The sequence below is a fragment of the Staurois parvus genome, unplaced genomic scaffold (assembly GCF_062004578.1).
Source record: "Staurois parvus isolate SC_StPar_1 unplaced genomic scaffold, SC_StPar_1.0 ptg000388l, whole genome shotgun sequence".
NCBI lineage: Eukaryota > Metazoa > Chordata > Amphibia > Anura > Ranidae > Staurois > Staurois parvus.
Window position 1 is genome coordinate 3,757,749 of NW_028318184.1, and position 19,249 is coordinate 3,776,997.

The window sequence follows — 19,249 nt, forward strand, 5'->3', positions numbered from 1 at the left end:
GTAGATTGACTTCTGTTGGGCAGGAATGGCAATAGATGGATTAAAATTTGTCCGGTCTCTGCTGAATCGGCCGATATTCTATCCATCTATGGGCAGCTATACAGGCCACACACTGTATTCATATTTGCTTGCCAAATTTTCCATCATTCCATTTTGGCAAAAATCAATTGTAGATTGACTTCTGTTGAGCAGGAATTGCAATAGATGGATTAAAATTCGTCCGGGCTCTGCTGAATCAGCCGATATTTGTTCCACCTATGGGCAGCTATACAGGACACATCCTGTCTTTATATTTGCTTGCCAAATTTTCCAACATTTCGTTTTGACAAAAATCAATTATAGATTGACTTCTGTTGGGCAGGAATGGCTATAGATGGATTAAAATTTGTCCCGTTTTTGCTGAATCAGCCAATATTTGATCCACCTATGGGCAGCTATACAGGCCCCACCCTGTATTCATATTTGCTTGCCAAATTTTCCAACACTCCATTTTGACAAAAATCAAGTTTAGATTGACTTATGTTGGGCAGGAATGGCCATAGATGGATTAAAATTCATCCAGTCTCTGCGGAATCAGCCGATATTTGATCCACCTATGGGCAGCAATACAGGCCACACCCTGTCCATATATGTGCTTGCATTAAAGTGGGACTCCAACCATACTTTCTTTGATAATTTGTATTGCTGTGTCCTTGTTTGGGAGATTCACTCTCATCCTCTATTCTGGTTTCTCCATAACAGAAAAAGAGGGGAAGTATAATGGCGTTCAGACAGATACCCAAAGGATCATACAATTAGTCATTCAATGTGCCTAAAATGATCAGATTGAATAAAACTCGGAAACCATATATTCTTTTTTATTGACTCTTGAACAATTTAATTTGGCTGTGGTGGAATTTTGTCATTCGACTCCGATCTATCGAACTAATATCTGCTTATTTCAGAAAAACTGGTCGTAACTCAGACTGATTAAATTATTGTTTTTAATAGATCACGTACATGACTGCTAGATTGTATTTCCAATCAATACTTTTAGTTGATCCCAAATTGCAGAACGATTCCAAGTTTGTTGCATTGTTCAGTATTTTCAACAGTGATGAATCCCTTGTTTGGCATTGCTCCTATTTAAATCTCAGCTCCGTGATCACAAATCCTTCCTTGAATCTTGGTTTGCTTTGTGTATTTCTCCTAGTTTTGCACAGTAACCCAGCGTGAGACTTGCCCTCTGTGCAGCTTTCTGTAATAAAGACCGGGCATCGCTGCTCTCTCTCCTTGTGCAGAGTGACTGGTCTTGTCTCCGCCCCCTCCTGTAGTTTTCTGCAGGCAGCCTGTAGTGGGTGGAGTCTGCTGGGCCCCTCCCATTGCTCTGCTCTCTGCACAGGTTATGTACAGCACACTGATGGTGTCACTGCTATTTATTTTTTTTGTCTGGAGTTCTGCTTTAACGTGTCCAAAGGCAAAACATTTTTAGGGGATAGAAAGGATAGATGTTGCTGTTTTCAGGGAATTATGTATAGCATCCTGCTGGCTGGCCCTTCCCACCATTCCTGATCTGCTTGCAGTGCATAGAGAAGCACTGAGACCCTGTGATGGTGTCGTGAGTTTAGTTTAATGGGAATAAAAGGTTTTATTTAAAAAAATTAATTAACATGTTGAGGGAAAAAGGAGAAACCAGTGAATGCATAATTTGACTAGATTTAACCTCAGCTTTAAAAAATCTTTTGAAGTGGCATTAACATATTAAAGCTTCTGTGAGATTTTAGTGAATGGGTTTAGATTTACTTTAAACCACTCAGGTGTGAACTGACCCTTATTGTGTTTTTGTTCATTAGAAGGTTTGCTTTTTTAGACTCTTTTATCTCCCAGGTAGCACACAAGGCCATTATGATGTCAGCAGTAGTCTCTACACACAGTATCCTCCATCTGTATTATTTGGCCTGATTGGATTGCCATCACCATTATATTCACTAACCAAGGTCGCCCCATTCTGCAGAGCCCATTAGATCTCTCTTGAATGCTTTCCAAAGTGGAGTTGCTGTTAATTATTGTCAGCTTAATCACAGGTGACAAAGACTTAACCCATCCCTACCCTCACCTGGAGAAACACTTTACATGGTACATATTGACAGGGGACACAGTAGGGTTGATTTACTAAAACTGGAGAGTGCAAAATCTGGTGCGGTTGTGCATGGTAGCCAATCAGCTTCTTACTTCAGCTTCTTCAATTAAGCTTTGACAAAAAAAATACAAAAAACTGAAAGCTGATTGGTTTCTGTGCACAGCTGCACCAGATTTTGCACTCTCCAGTTTTAGTAAATCAACCCCAGTACATTAAAGTAGCAACAAAACAACATTTTATTTTATATGTACTTTTAAAGGGATACTCCTTTCAAAAAGTAAATGTTTTTTTAAGAGTCAATGGATATTTGTAAAAATGGGTTTCTTTTCTGTGTGAGCATTTTAACCTGAGGGTCGAGACTCCCATTTTCTAATGCAACAATTTATTGTCAGAATAGTCTCAGCTCTACCTTCTCCTTTGTCATTTGTCATGACAGCATGAAGGTTCTATTTTCGCTGTAGATATCAGGGTCTTCATCCCTGCTAGTCATCCTTGCTCTTCCTATTCTTTCTCATTTCAATAGCAATGAGGATAGTCCGCCTGTTAGCCTGATTTAAAATTTCAGCTAATGTGCACATAATTATGGAAATCTGAAAATAAGAAAGTAGTATAATTTATATATAATTTAAAGATGGGTATATACTGTATAATATATATATTTTTTATGTTTTTATTTTAATTTTTAATATTATTATTATTATTTATTGATTTATTTATTTAAATTTTTTTTTTGGTTTAAATTGGAGGGCTTAGTTTGCTTTCCTCATGCCCACACATTGATAGATGCTATTATTTGGAGATATGTATATATATATATATATTTTTTTTTTTTTTAATTAAAATTAGAGGGCTTAGTTCATGTTTCCATTTTTACCACATTTATACATTTTTATACTATTTTATAACAATATTAGAATATTTAGGGGAAGATTTACTAAAACTGGTGCACTCAAAATCTGGTACAGCCCAATCAGCTTCTAACTTCAGCTTGTTCAATTAAGCTTTGACAGTATAACCTGAAAGCTGATCGGTTTCTATGCAGAGCTGCACCAGATTTTGCACAATACAATTTTAATAAATAACCCCATAGTTTTTTTTTATAAAATTGGAGGGCTTAGTTTATTTATATCATGCTTACACATTTTCATATACAAATATGTACTAATATTTGGATTTATATAAAATATATTTTTTATATATATATATATATATATATATATATATAATATATTTTTCCATATTTATCAAATGTACCCACTTTCAGTACTATTATATAACTATTTTGTTATATATTATTATATAGATTATTTATATAGTGCCAAAGGGTTTGCTCAGTGCTGTACATTAGAAAGGGAGACAAGACATGAGACAATACAGTAGCAAAACTATACATGATACATGAGGGTTAGAGGGCCCTGCCCTTTCGAGCTTACATTCTAGGAGGGAGGGGATGGTGATACAGGAGGAGATGGCGATGGGGGATGGAATGGAGTGAGGAGTGGAGCGGATCGGCTGTTAGATGATGATGGGGTAGGCTTCCCTGAAGAGATGGGTTTTCAGGGTGCGCCTAAAGGTGAGGAGGGTAGGGGACAATCTGATGGATTGGGGTAGGGAGTTCCAGAGGATGGGGGAAGTCCTGGAGAAGTCCTGCAGTCGGGCGTGGGAGGTGGAGACCAGGGAGCTAGAAAGTAGGAGGTCTTGTGAGGAGCGAAGATTACGGGTATGGTGGTATTTGGGTATCAGGTCGGTGAGGTAGTTTGGGGCAGCGTTATGAATGGCTTTGTATGTCAGTGTTAGTAGTTTGAATTTGATGCGTTGGGCAATCGGGAGCTAGAGGAGGGAATGACAGAGGGGGGTGGCAGAAGTGGATCGGATGGTAAGGTGGATGAGTCTGTCCGCTGAGTTCAGGATAGACTGGAGCGGGGATAGCTTGTTTTGGGGTAGGCCGGTGAGAAGGGAGTTGCAGTAGTCCAGGCGTGAGATAATAAGGGAGTGAACGAGTTGTTTAGTAGTGTCTGGCGTTAGGAACGAGCAAATTTTGGAGATGTTGCGGAGGTGGAACCTGCATGCGGTAGTCAGCGATTGGGCATGGGGTTGGAAGGACAGGTTAGAGTCTAGGATGACACCTAGGACCTTGGCTTGCGTGGTGGGACTGATGGTAGCGTTGTTGGTCGTGATGGAGAGGGTGGTGGGGGTGTGGGCAGGGGGAAAGATTAGGAGCTCAGTTTTGGAAAGGTTCAGTTTGAGGAAGTGGAGCGACATCCAGTCCGATATGTCGTTCAGTAGGTGGGTGATACGGGCGGAGACTGAAGGGGTGAGGTGAGGGGTGGAGAGGTAAATTTGCGTGTCATCGGCGTAGAGGTGATAGTTGAAGCCATGGGAGTGTATTAGTTTGCCAAAGGAGGAGGTGTAGATAGAGAAGAGAAGGGGCCCGAGGACAGAGCCTTGGGGGACCCTAACAGAGAGGGGGAGAGAGGGGGAGGTGGCAGCATTATAGGTAACGCTGAAGGAGCGTTGGGATAGATAGGAGGAGAGCCAGGAGAGAGCGGAGTCTCTGATGCCAAGGGAGTGTAATTTGTTAAGGAGGAGGGGGTGGTCAACTGTGTCAAAGGCCGCGAATACTATATATATATATATATATATATATATATATATATAGTATTTTTAAAAATAAAACTTAGGGGGCTTACTCTATTTTATATATTTATCATATTTACACGTATTTAATACTATTTAATACTATTTTATATATATATATATATATATATATATATACATATTTATATACAAACATATGTAAAAATGAACTTAATCTAATTTTTACATTTTCTAATGAAAATATATATATATATATATATATATATATATATATATATATATACACATGCACATTTATCTATTTTCATTAGAAAATGTAAAAATTAGATTACGTTCATTTTTACATATGTTTGTACATATATATTTACACGTTTTTAGATTTACATAAACTGCAACAAAACTATTTGCTTTGCACTGCTAATTACCCAACAACAGCAGTATGACTGAACATGTGACCTCAAACTGCTTTACAGCACAATGAGCTTATTTTTCATTTGACAACCCTAGAAAACCCTAGAGAGGTGACATTAATTTTGCTAAAGCACTGTGTATGGAAAAAAAAAACTATTAGATGCTATTTTCACTTTTTTCATCCTTTGCTGCATCTCAGTGCTGCTGAGCTCCCTTAGCCACTTTTTGCCACTTCCTGTCCACATGCCTTGCTCCAGTGGTGGCTGTACATCATTGCTCTGAGCCAGCTTTCTGATAGTGACAATGGCAGGCCATGCCTGTGCTTTGTGTATCAACACAGCTGCTTACAGTCTGCACAAGTGCATGTGTGACAACAAAGAGCAGCCATTGAGAGAAAGGGACAGAGTGTTGTCATCCGGTAACAGAAAGTGTCTGAACAAAGACCTACATTGGCAGGATCACCAGATATTATTTTACTGAAAGTTACAAACTGAAAAAAGACTGAAAAGGCTTTGGAAATGAACTGAGGGGCTCATTCACACCAGCTTCCAAGCTAACATAAGTGCGCTCTGGTGTGCATGTTTTAGGGGCAGTACAACGTGTTGTTACAATGCATTGAAGTGGATACTGTTTCTTTTTTCTTTACTTTTAGGGGGTGATTCACACCAGTTTCCAAGCTAAAATATGTGTGCCCTGGTATACGTTGTTATGGGATATGTTACCACAATACATCACAGTGTTTACTTGTTATTTTTTTATTTTATTTTATCTTAGATTGTAAGCTCCAAGGAGCAGGGCCCTCCTAACCCTCTTGTATTGAACTGTATCATTGCTGTATTGTCTCCCTTTATATTGTTATCTCTTAGATTGTAAGCTCCCACGATCAGGCCCTCCTAAGGCTGGCCATAGACGGGCCCTTTATCGGCCGATAACGAAAAATCGGTCGTTGCTGCCATGGATGCTGCCACCAATGGTTACGAAAAATGTCCGGTTTTTTTATGGATTTTCCAGCATGACCAATAAAAAAAATTAGAAGATCCGCGAAAAGCAGCCGACGGCATTGCCCCACTAACAGTGTGAATATCGGCCGATTTTTCGTTCGGACGAAAATTCAGCCGATAAACGACCCGTCTATGACCTGCATAACCCTCTTGTATTGAACTGTATTGTTGCTGTATTGTCTCCCGTTATATTGTAAAGCACTAAGCAAACTGTGGGCGTTATATAAATCCTGTATAATAATAATAATAATAATAAAGCGCTGAGCAAACTGTTGGTGCTATATAAATCCTGTATTATAATAATAATAATAATAATAATAATATTAATAATAAAGCGCTGAGCAAACTGTTGGCGCTATATAAATCCTGTATAATAATAATAATAAAGCACTGAGCAAACTGTTGGTGCTATATAAATCCTGTATAATAATAATAATTAAAGTGTCTCAAAATTAAGTTTGTTTAACACTATTCATTTAATTATCATCTAGTAAGTAAAGAGGAGGTCCAGGCTCTCCAGAAAAAAATAAAATTTATCAGCTACAAATGCTGTAGCTGCTGACCTTTATTATAAGGACACCTACCTGTCCAGGGGTCCAGCGCCATCATAACCCGGGCTAGTTCTTCACTAGTGCCAATATTGCAAGTTATGTAAACTGGAAATGAAGCCTTGCGGTGTCACAGCCGGTTTGCTACTGTACATACACAAGTCACGTTGCGCCTTGAGATTGGTCCTGTAGTTTTCTAGGACCTGTGAAGTGTCCCAGAAGGGGGTCGAACTTTTGGCTGTTTGCCCTGGCAAACTGAGTCTAAACTGGGATACAAAAAATGCCAAATGCGGCAGTGGAGGGGGGGAGTAGGCAGACAAGCAGATCTTCCCCTTGTGGGTGGAGCTTCGCTATAAATTACTTTTATAATATTATTTTTTGTTTATTTATTTATCACTGGTTATTTAAATATTATTTAATAATGTAATTTTTTTAAATTGTTATTTATTTGTCATTAATTATTTATGTTTAATTATAACTCTATTTTTTAATAATATTTTTGTTACTGTTATTAGTATTTTTTTATTAGTTTATTTTCTATATTTAAATATATTTTTTTTAAATAATTTACTATTAGTAGTAGCAGTATTGTTAATTTATTTTTTATTATTTTTATATAGATATATATATATATATATATATAGATATATATATATAAAATGTAATTATTATTAATGCATTTGTACTTAAATCTATGTAGCTTAATGTAGCTCAGCGGACATGGCATGAACAAGATATTTTGTGATTGGGTTGTGATCTGTACCTGTACAACAGCCACTCGTGCAGAAAAAAAAACATTAAAAAGTATCAAGAGAAAAAAAATCATGAACTCATCAGTGACATATAACATAAAGGGGGTGTAAGTGATTAGGATGAGCAGGGAGCTAAGAACCCTTCATGACCTGTATACTTCATCTTCCAGCAAAGTGTGTGGGGTTATTGTAGAGGGATTGTCCTTGTAAACATTAGTGACATGTGTTTAGGAATAGCGTCTCTGAAGTTGTGACACAGCCCCATGATAACTAGTGGAGTGGAGTTTGTAATCTGTCCCACCCAATCCTCTTGATGTTGAGCTCCCCACCACACACACACATACACTGCTCCACTGTACCTGCCCCAACCACATAGACCTGTACTCTTCAATAAACAAAAAATTCTATTTAATTAAATATTAAAAAACAATTCCGGCAAAATGATTCTTGCAAGATACATAAATCTCCACAAATATCAGCATTTTGAACTTGAATTGTCCAGGCAACTTTTCTCAAATCAACAGTTTGTTTTGAAAGCAGTACTCTAGCCCATAATAATAAGATAAAAATGAATGGCCAGTTAGATAAAAAAAACAAGACTGGTTTTTGCTGCAATGTTCACATTCAATCCAGAGAATTCCCCGCACTATTTTTGTTCTGCCACTAGATGCCCTCACTGTGATGGCCAGCCCACTTCTACTGAGTCCAAATATCCATCTATATAGATAGACGGACGGACAGATAGATAGATATAAAAAAATAATAGGGAGGGAGAGGGAGAGGGAGAGAGAGGGAGAGGGAGAGAATGGATGGATGGATAGATAGATTAGATAGATAGATTAGATAGATAGATAGATAGATAGATAGATAGATAGATAGATAGATAGATAGATAGATAGATAGATAGTATTATATTGTATATACATTGTGAAGCTCATTTAAACTGTCAATCACACCAAAGCAGCAAAGTAATTTTAGTTCTATGACTTTATTGGTATGGTTTTGCGTTACTGTAAATAGAACACCAACTTAAATCCTTTAGATTGTAAGCTCCATGAGCAAGGCCCTCCTATTCCTTCTGTACTGAACTGTATTCTAACTGTACTGTCCCCCTATATATTGTGAAGTGCTGAGCAAACTGTTGGCACCATATGAATCCTGTATAATAAGTTTAATTTTTTTTTAAATGTCACCAGGGACATTACCTACCATCAGTGTGATGTGTCCCTTGTGCTGCTGTTTCCTTGTTTAAGTGAAATCTTCCTCCTCCGAAGTCACCGCCATAATGTTCCGGGGGGGATAATAAAACTGAGGAGCTGTGTCAGGCTCTCCCCAAGAGTGTTGATTATGACCACCCTTCCTGCACAGCTCCTCCAGTCGTAGAAGTCACAATACAGCTTCAATGACTTAAACACAATCTATGAATGGAGGACAGGTAGATGCTTATAAGTCTGCCCCCTCCATTCATTGATCGCATTTCATTTATATAAGCAGCAGTGTGGCTTCTATGAAAGGATGGGGTGGGTGGAAAGGGAGAGCATAGTAGACACTCAAGGTGAGTGCCTGTCACAGATATAGTGAATGCAGGGTCCGGGGAGACCAGATATAGTGAATGCAGGGTCTGGGGGGACCAGATATAGTAAATGCAGGGTCCTGGGAGACCAGATATAGGGAATGCAGGGTCTGGGGAGACCAAATATAGTGAATGCAGGGTCCTAGGAGACCAGATATAGTGAATGCAGGGTCCTGGGAGACCAGATATAGTAAATGCAGGGTCCGGGGAGACCAGATATAGTGAATGCAGGGTCCGGGGAGAGCATATATAGTGAATGCAGGGTCCGGGGAGACCAGATATAGTGCATGCAGGGTCCGGGGAGACCAGATATAGTGAATGCAGGGTCCGGGGAGACCAGATATAGTGAATGCAGGGTCCGGGGAGACCAGATATAGTGCATGCAGGGTCCTGGGAGACCAGATATAGTAAATGCAGGGTCCAGGGAGACCAGATATAGTAAATGCAGGGTCCCGGGAGACCAGATATAGTGAATGCAGGGTCCGGGGAGACCAGATATAGTGAATGCAGGGTCTGGGGAGACCAGATATAGTGAATGCAGGGTCCTGGGAGACCAGATATAGTGAATGCAGGGTCCTGGGAGACCAGATATAGTGAATGCAGGGTCTGGGGGGACCAGATATAGTAAATGCAGGGTCCTGGGAGACCAGATATAGGGATTGCAGGGTCTGGGGAGACCAGATATAGTGAATGCAGGGTCCTGGGAGACCAGATATAGTGAATGCAGGGTCCGGGGAGACCAGATATAGTGCATGCAGGGTCCTGGGAGACCAGATATAGTAAATGCAGGGTCCAGGGAGACCAGATATAGTAAATGCAGGGTCCCGGGAGACCAGATATAGTGAATGCAGGGTCCGGGGAGACCAGATATAGTGAATGCAGGGTCTGGGGAGACCAGATATAGTGAATGCAGGGTCCGGGGAGACCAGATATAGTGAATGCAGGGTCCTGGGAGACCAGATATAGTGAATGCAGGGTCCTAGGAGACCAGATATAGTGAATGCAGGGTCTGGGGGGACCAGATATAGTAAATGCAGGGTCGTGGGAGACCAGATATAGGGATTGCAGGGTCTGGGGAGACCAGATATAGTGAATGCAGGGTCCTAGGAGACCAGATATAGTGAATGCAGGGTCCGGGGAGACCAGATGTTTTAACTTATGCTTTAAATTTGAAGTTGAATCTATTTTTATTTTGTCCTTCTTTGGTTCTTCCTTTCCTTCCTCATCAACATGCTTATGACACTTTTAAGTAAAAACCTTTTTCATTTTTTTTACAACATATCTTCTTTTAGGCAACATCACTTGGTCTTTGTGCTTCTCTATGTATTGTGGGCAGATCATGGCTGGTTGGAGGGGCCACAAAAGCTCAGTACATAGTTAACATTCTATATATTGAGCTGTACTCACAGCTCAGTGTACAAACCTGGCATCTGAAAGATGTGCATATACTGGAGTTATATTGTTCATGGCTGGCCAGTGAGGAAGGCTGACTGATGACTCCAGTCCTGAAAGCAGACTGGGAGAAATTGGCAGTGGCAGTAACAAGGGAAAGGACAGACGTCAGGTCTCCAGTAAAGAGTGATTTGAAAGGTAAGTATTTAATGATGTCCAAATATGCTGTGTATAATGGTAAGAGCTCTGGGACAGACAGATGAACTGTCTCACTTTAGGGCAGAGCAGGGGCGGACTGACCATTTGGAAACTCGGGCACTGCCCGAGGGCCTGGGGCCGGTAGGGGGCCCCATGAGATGCCCCTGGTACCTTTTTCATAGGCTTTTTTGAGTTTGGGCAAGAACACAGGGGCCCCATGATCCCCTATTGCCGGGGGCCCCATGAGTTGTCAGTCCGCCCCTGGGGCAGAGCATCTAGCAATATTTATAGCAATCCCTATACCTGACTAGGTGACTATGCACTGATGTCCAATGTCCAATACAGTGCGGTCCTAGTTTGCCATGTACATTGAACATAATGCTGCTCCTTTGCCTTCTGTTCTCTGTCTTCTAGTGATTTGGGGCATTTTTTCCACCCCTGAAGCTCCCAAAAACTACCTTAAAAACTGCCGCATTGCATCAAGCAGTGCAGCTTTCAAGAACAGCAATGCAGAAATCGCTTAGTATCACTTTCATTGAGAATGCATTAAAGCCCAAGTTTTGTCAAAAGTTTTTAAAAATAAATCAGCACAAGGGACTGCATGCATAATTCATGCAAAGTGTCCCTTGTGCTGATGGCTGCTGTTTTAGTTGAAATCCACTGTCCTCTGATCCCCATACCTACCCCAGAAGCTGCAATCTATTCCTCCTTTTCCACCCTCTCTCATCCATTCATAGAAGCTGTACTACAGCTTTCAAGAATGAAAAGCACTTTATGAATGGAAGATGGGCAGATAATTGAAAGGTCTGCCTCCTCCATTCATAAAGCGCTTTTCATTCATGGAAGCTATAGTACAGCTTCTATAAATGGAGCAGTATGCGGTGCTGAGTTCCAGCACCAGGTAACGGGTAACTTCCCATCTGCTACTGGCCTGAATACAAGGTTTCCTCTGTCTGGCAGAGGTGGAGAGGCAGGTAATGACATCCCGATTTCCACCTAGGTTTTGGATATACACTGCTCAAACAAATTAAAGGAACACTTTTTAATCAGAATAAATCTTGTATAATAATAATAATACCAGCACTGCAGTATGACTTGGTGACGTGGTGAGTCCCATAAGTATAATACAAGCTGGTGCGGTGGCGAGCACAAGTATTGTTCGGATTTACTAGTAAAAAGATAGTCACGTGGAGCCCCCCAGATGCCCAAACTACATGGGGAGCAGTGGCAAGATAGTTTGGGACTTGGTGTCATCCTTCTCCATATGGGGTACCACTTATACGTGGACAATTTTTATTCAAGCGTGCCACTATTTAGACATTTATTCAATCTTGGAACTGGCACTTGTGGCCTAATGTGTGCCCACCATTAGAAGTGGGTGGATGCAGGGCGGTATATTCTAATGGTGGGCATACCACACATTTTTTCTGGCAGGGATTTCTTCTCATTTTTTTCATTCAGTCCACAGACTGCATACAAAAAAAAGAACATAGCATGTACAGTAATACCTCGGTTTACAAATGCCTCTGTTAACATAATTTTCGGTTTACAAATGAAAATCCATTGAAAATAATACCTCGGTTTACAAACTTTTTACTAATTTATTCACAATATTAAGTGTATGTCAGTGCTGAATTTTAAATGCAATTGCCATCTTTTTTTTTCTTCAGTATAGCTCACAACATTAGCTGTCAGTTTCCCCAGAGCTAAAGGATACTTTGTATATTTTAAGAACCTGAAAGGATACATTGTATCTTTTAAGAAACTGAAAGGAAACATTGTATCTTTTAACTTGGGGAAATAAACTAAAAGAAACTTTCTCACTTTCAGCTGAAGGGGGAAAGTAACTGCTGAATTTCTGAACTACTGTATAGTGAAGGGGGGGGGGGCGTTATTACATTTAAAAACTGGCACCTGACAGCTGAGTGAATTGCCTGCAATTAAAAATTTTTTTTTAATTACCAGCAGGAACCTGCTGACAGCTGAAATATTACCACATGGTTGTCACTACTACAATACTGCATGACTTAATAAAATAACTCTTGTTGTATTTTAGTAGCATTTACTGTTTTTCTGACCTTCTGAATGGATTCATTGGTTTTCATTGCATTCCTATGGGAAACTGTTTCGGTTTACAATTTTTTCGCTATATGAAATGTCCTGCAGAATGAATTAAATTCGTAAACCGAGGTACTGGTACATCACTGAACTTTGGTTATACCAGGATGATGCCTACAGCTGCAGGCATCATCCTGGTATTGTTTTTTTCAGCCGGCGATCGGCTTTCATATAAAAGCAATCCTAGTGGCTAATTAGCTGCAGGATTGCTTTTACAAGCAGAGGAAGACGATGCCCCCTCCCCCACTGCCTTCCATGGCTTTTTCGGGCAGTCCAGTGCCATCGGGGCAACCTGAGAATGCAGCTGGTGTTTCTGCTAGCTGACCATAGAGCTGATTGGAGACCAGAATGGTGCCAATCATCTCTATAGCCTAAGAATTCCGAAGCTACAAGCATTTCATCACTTCAGTTTCACAGGACATAAACAGCGCCATTTGTAAATTAGGAAAGCATTTGATCACACCGATCTTGGTTTGATAGATAATGTAAGGGCAGAGGAGATATCTAGAGCCTGATAGACCCCAGATTTCTCAAAAAAGATATATGACAATGCCTATTGAAGTTATAGGGGATATTTGCATTCCCTGTGATAGCATTATAAGTGATCACAAAAAAAAATGAAGGTACAGTGTAAAAATAATTAAAAAAATAAAAATAACTTAAAAAAAAGTACCCTTGCCCCCCTGCGCACGCGCGCATCTGCGTTTGTGAGCATTGACCCTGTGGCAGTATGGAAACAGTGGTTGCACCATGCATGTGAGGTATCACCACGAATGTCAGATCAAGGGCAGTAATTCTAACACTAGACCTCCTCTGTAAATCTAAAATGGTAGCTTTTAAAGGTTTTTAAAGCGTTGCCTATGGATATTAAAAACGTATGCAATTTGTCGCCATTGCACGGGGCATGCACAGTTTTAAAGCATGTCATGTTTAGTATCTATTTACTCGGCATACCGTCATCTTTTATATTTTACCAAATAATTGGCCAATGTTTAGTGTTTTTGTACATTAAAAGTAAAACAAGTGTATTTTTTTTAAAAAAATTGCATTTGAAAAATTGCAGCGGTAGTGCTATGTGACATAAAAATTTGCAACACCCACTCTTTTATTTACTAGGGTGTTTGCTTTAAAAAATATATATAATGTTTGGGGTTTAAATTCATTTCCTAGCAAAAAATACTGATTTTTTTCATGTGAACAAAAAGTGTCAGAAAAGGCTTGGTCTTCAGGTGGTTAGAAAAGTGAATGATGTGTGGCATAAACTTCTAATGCTGGGCATAAAATGCCCCCACCCCCCAAAATGACATCTTTTTGGAAAGTAGACGCCCCAAACTATTTGCTGAGAGGCATGTTGAATCAATAAAAGAATTTATTTGGCTGATTTGGAAAGAATTTATTTGCAAATTATGGTGGAAAATAAGTATTTGGTCAATATCAAAAGTTCATCTCAATACTTTGTTATATATCCTTTGTTGGCAATGACAGAGGTCAAACGTTTCCTGTAAGTCTTCACAAGGTTGGCACACACTGTTGCTGGTATGTTGGCCCATCCTCCATGCAGATCTCCTCCATGCAGTGATGTTTTGGGGCTGTCGCTGGGCAACACGGACTTTCAACTCCCTCCAAAGGTTTTCTATGGGGTTGAGATCTGGAGACTGGCTAGGCCACTCCAGGACCTTGAAATGCTTCTTAAGAACTCCTTCATTGCCCGGGCGGTATGTTTAGGATCATTGTCATGTTGGAAGACCTAGCCATGTTTCATCTTCAATGCCCTTGCTGATGGAAGGAGGTTTGCACTCAAAATCTCACGATACGTGGCCCCATTCATTCTGTCCTGTACATGGATCAGTCATCCTGGTCCCTTTGCAGAGAAAAAGCCCCAAAGCATGATGTTGCCACCCCCATGCTTCACAGTAGGTATGGTATTCTTTGGATGCAACTCAGCATTCTCTCTCCTCCAAACACGACGAGTTGTGTTTCTACCAAACAGTTCTATTTGGTTTCATCTGACCATATGACATTCTCCCAATGCTCTTCTGGATCATCCAAATGCTCTCTAGCAAACTTCAGATGGGCCCGGACATGTACTGCTTAAGCAGGGGGACACGTCTGGCACTGCAGGATCTGAGTCCCTGGCGGCGTAGTGTGTTACTGATGGTAGCCTTTGTTGCGTTGGTCCCAGCTCTCTGCAGGTCATTCACTAGGTCCCCCGTGTGGTTCTGGGATTTTTGCTCACCGTTCTTGTGATCATTTTGACCCCACGGGGTGAGATCTTGCATGGAGCCCCAGATCAAGGGAGATTATCAGTGGTCTTGTATGTCTTCCATTTTGTAATTATTGCTCCCACAGTTGATTTGTTCACACCAAGCTGCTTGCCTATTGCAGATTCAGTCTTCCCAGCCTGGTGCAGGTCTACAATTTTGTTTCTGGTGTCCTTCGACAGCTCTTTGGTCTTCACCATAGTGGAGTTTGGAGTGTGACTGTTTGAGGTTGTGGACAGGTGTCTTTTATACTGATAACAAGTTCAAACAGGTGCCATTGATACAGGTAATGAGTGCAGGACAGAGGAGCCTCTTAAAGAAGAAGGTACAGGTCTGTGAGAGCCAGAAATCTTGCTTGTTTGTAGGTGACCAAATACTTATTTTCCACCATAATTTGCAAATAAATTATTTCCAAATCAGCCAATGTGATTGTCTGGATTTTTTTTCTAATTTTGTCTCTCATAGTTGAGGTCTACCTATGATGCCAATTACAGGCCTCTCTCATCTTTTTAAGTGGGAGAACTTGCACAATTGGTGGCTGACTAAATACTTTTTTGCCCCACTGTATGTGGAATTACTCCCCAAAATACATTCTGCTACTTCTCCCGGGTATGGGGTACCACATGTGAGAGACATTTTGGCAGTCTAGCCAAGTACAGGAGCCTGAAATCCAATGACCACTTTGAAAGCCTGAAGGTGCATAACTTCCTCATTTCCTCAAATAAATCTTTCATGGACTCAGTATGCCTCTCAGCAGATAGCTTAGGGTGTCTGCTTTCCGAAAAGGGGTCATTTGGGGGTGTTTGTACTGTCCTGGTATTTTAGCACCTCAAGAAATGTGATGGGCAGTCAGAAAGGAAAAGCTGTGTAAATTCCATCATCTATACCATAGTTTGTAGACGCTATAACTTTCACACAAAGCAATCAATATACACTTTTTGGGATTTTGTTTAACAAAAAACATGTAGCAGAATACATTTTGGCCTACATTTATGACGGAATTTTAGTTTTTTTGGATACTTTTATGACAGAAATGAGAAAATATCGGGGTTTTCTTCCAAAAATAATTTTTTTCTCAAAAATTTTTGTTTATAGTGCTAAAAATAAAAAGTGCAAAGGTGATAAAATACCACCAAAATAAAGCTCTATTTGTGTGAAAAAAAGGACATAAATTTAATTTATGTACCGTATTGCATGACCACGCAATTGTCAGTTAAACTAGTGCAGTGCTGTATAGCAAAAAAATGGCATAAATTGCAATACCTATACCATAGTTTGTAGATGCTATAATGTTCACACAAAGCAATCAATATACACTTATTGGGATTTTTTTTTTACCAAAAACATGTAGCAAAATACATTTTGGCCTAAATTTATAACTAACTTTGAGTTTACTATATATTTTTTATAGCCGAAAGTAAAAAATATCATTTTTCTTCAAAATGTTCAGGGTTTTTTTGTTTATAGTGCAAAAAATAAAAAGTGCACAGGTGATCAAATACCACCAAAAGAAAGCTCTATTTGTGTGAAAAAAAAGGACATAAATTTTGTTTGGGTACAGCATTGCATGACCGCGCAATTATCAGTTGAATTAGTGCAGCGCCGAGTAGCAAAAAGAGGCCTGGTCATTAAGGGGGGTAATTTCTCAGGAGGGCAAGTGGTTAATGTGTTAATAACAACAACATATACTACTACTACTAATAATATTAATGTGTTACTAACAACATACACTAATAATAATAATAATATTAATATTATTAATGTGTTAATAACAACAACATATAATACTAATACTAATGCTATTACTACTACTACAAATAATGACAATACTAATAATGATGATAATAATAATGCTATTATGAATATGTTAATAACAGAAACATATAATAATAATAATAATAATAATAATAATAATAATAATAATAATAATACATGTGTTATTATTTTGTAACAGATAATCAGCAGCTATTTGCCTATTAAAATATCCACGTATAAAAATAATGAGATATGAAAGTTTTGGAGCTGGTGTAATAAAGATTTCCCCATTACCCGGCCTGGGTCAAGGAAATTCCTATTTCTTCATAAAATTCCCTTCACCTGATCGGTATGTGCAGTGAATATAGGAAAGAGTACAAATCGGTTGTTTTTTTTGTTTTTTTTAATGAATGAATCTCTGTATATTAATGTTTGCTCCTTTATTTAGTAACAGCATACTCTCAATTCCTCCAATTATCCTCAGAGGTATGGGGGTTATGATATAAAAGTGCACCGAACATCAATTATGCAAAGGATACATTACTGTATTACAAAGAATATTCATTAATTAAAATATACTGTTTGTCTGTTGTATACCTGTGTGTGTGCTGTTACATATAGGTTTACTTGGGAGAGTACAATATTATTTTAGTACAAGTATTACACCGTGTGATATGTGTCATCCGATATTTGTGACTGATTATGGAGCAATACCCAAAACATAAATAAATCATTCTATTTTGTTTATTTTTGAATATGTGTGCATGCTGCGTAATGATATGTACATAACAATACTATAATGTACACAATATTATATATTATATATATATATATATATATATATATATATATATATATGTTTGTGTGTGTGTCATAAGAACGTTTTTATATTTTAGTATGTAATCACGCACATACAAAATATTATATGCATGCACATGTCTCTCTTTCTCTCTCTCTCTCTCTTTTTGACTGTGCTTATAATATTTAATTAATATTTATTTTCAAATATAGGAAGGAGAACGTTCTTACTATATATAGAGGGAGAGAGAGCGAGAGAGAGATGTTGTAAATCATACATGTTGATGAGCTGTTGTATATCATATATATATATATATATATATATATATATATATATATATTGTAAAACTCATGTTTTCTCTTATACATACATACATTTTTTATGCGCATGACTGTGTATATAATCTTTATTTAATATTTATTTTCAAATATATGAGAACGTTCTCACTAGAGAGAGAAAACATGAGTTTTATTTTATATATATAAAATAAACCTCATGTTTTCTCTTTCTCTCTCTCTCTCTCTCTCTCTCTCTATATATATATATACATACATATTAGATGATATATGTATGATATGTTAGATTTTTTTTTTTTGCACCAGTAGACACTGGGACAGATATATTAAAGCAATCATTTTTGTAATATTTTATTTGATTGATCATGTTGGCCTGTGTTCACTGCCCAGTCACGCTGCAGGCAAAAAAAAAAAAATATATAGAGTATGTCTCTCCTTAAACCCAATGTGAATAGAAACTGGTATAATAAATAGAAATCGTCTAATAAATATATCCTATGACATCTGTTGTGTTATTATCGTATACACATTAAATGATATTATATTTTAAAAAATATATTATTAATATTATATTGTTATTATGTTATACACATACAAAAAAAAACCTTCATGAAAGCATTCATAAAATAAATTGCCCGTATTTTAGTGTACAAATAAGTGTAATCTTACAAGTAGCTAAATTAATTCGTTTCTGTCTTTCCCTCTCTCTCTTTCTGTCTCTCGCTTTCTTTGTCTCTCTCTGAGAGAGAGATTTTATATATATATATATATATATATATATATATATATATATATATATATATATATAAATATATATATATATAAAGTTTTATATATTTTTATATATATATATATATATATATATAAAGTTTTATATATTTATATATATATATATATAATATATATATATATATATATATATATATACATACATACATACACAAAGCCACGAAGACAGTCATTGGAGTATAAGCACCCTGTCCCTATGCTGCTGATCTGACCTGTCCATTGATCTCCATCCCCTGGAAAGTCCATTGATATGAGTGTAGGTAGATTCTACCACCACACAATCCTACCCTGACCCCCCTCCTTAGCATCCATCCACCTCCTGTCTATAATGAACTCTCCTGCACAATATTTGTATTATTTGTACAATGTCAGATATGGAGTGCTATCCCCTATCATGGTTGAGGGGCTAAATTTGATTTCCAATAGGTCGTCTCCCGGCGGTGACATCACTATAAAGTAATTACAAGGCAATGGCAGGCTTTAATGGCTTTTTAATAGCGGCTGAGCTGCCTGGGACTGATGGTGCACACACCTCCCAGGGATGCAATGCATCTCAGCCCAGCCATGTGGGGGAGGAAATCCCAGCAGGGCACCCAGAGGATGGGTGAGCCTCTTCTCCTCTCTTCTCCTCTCCTCCCC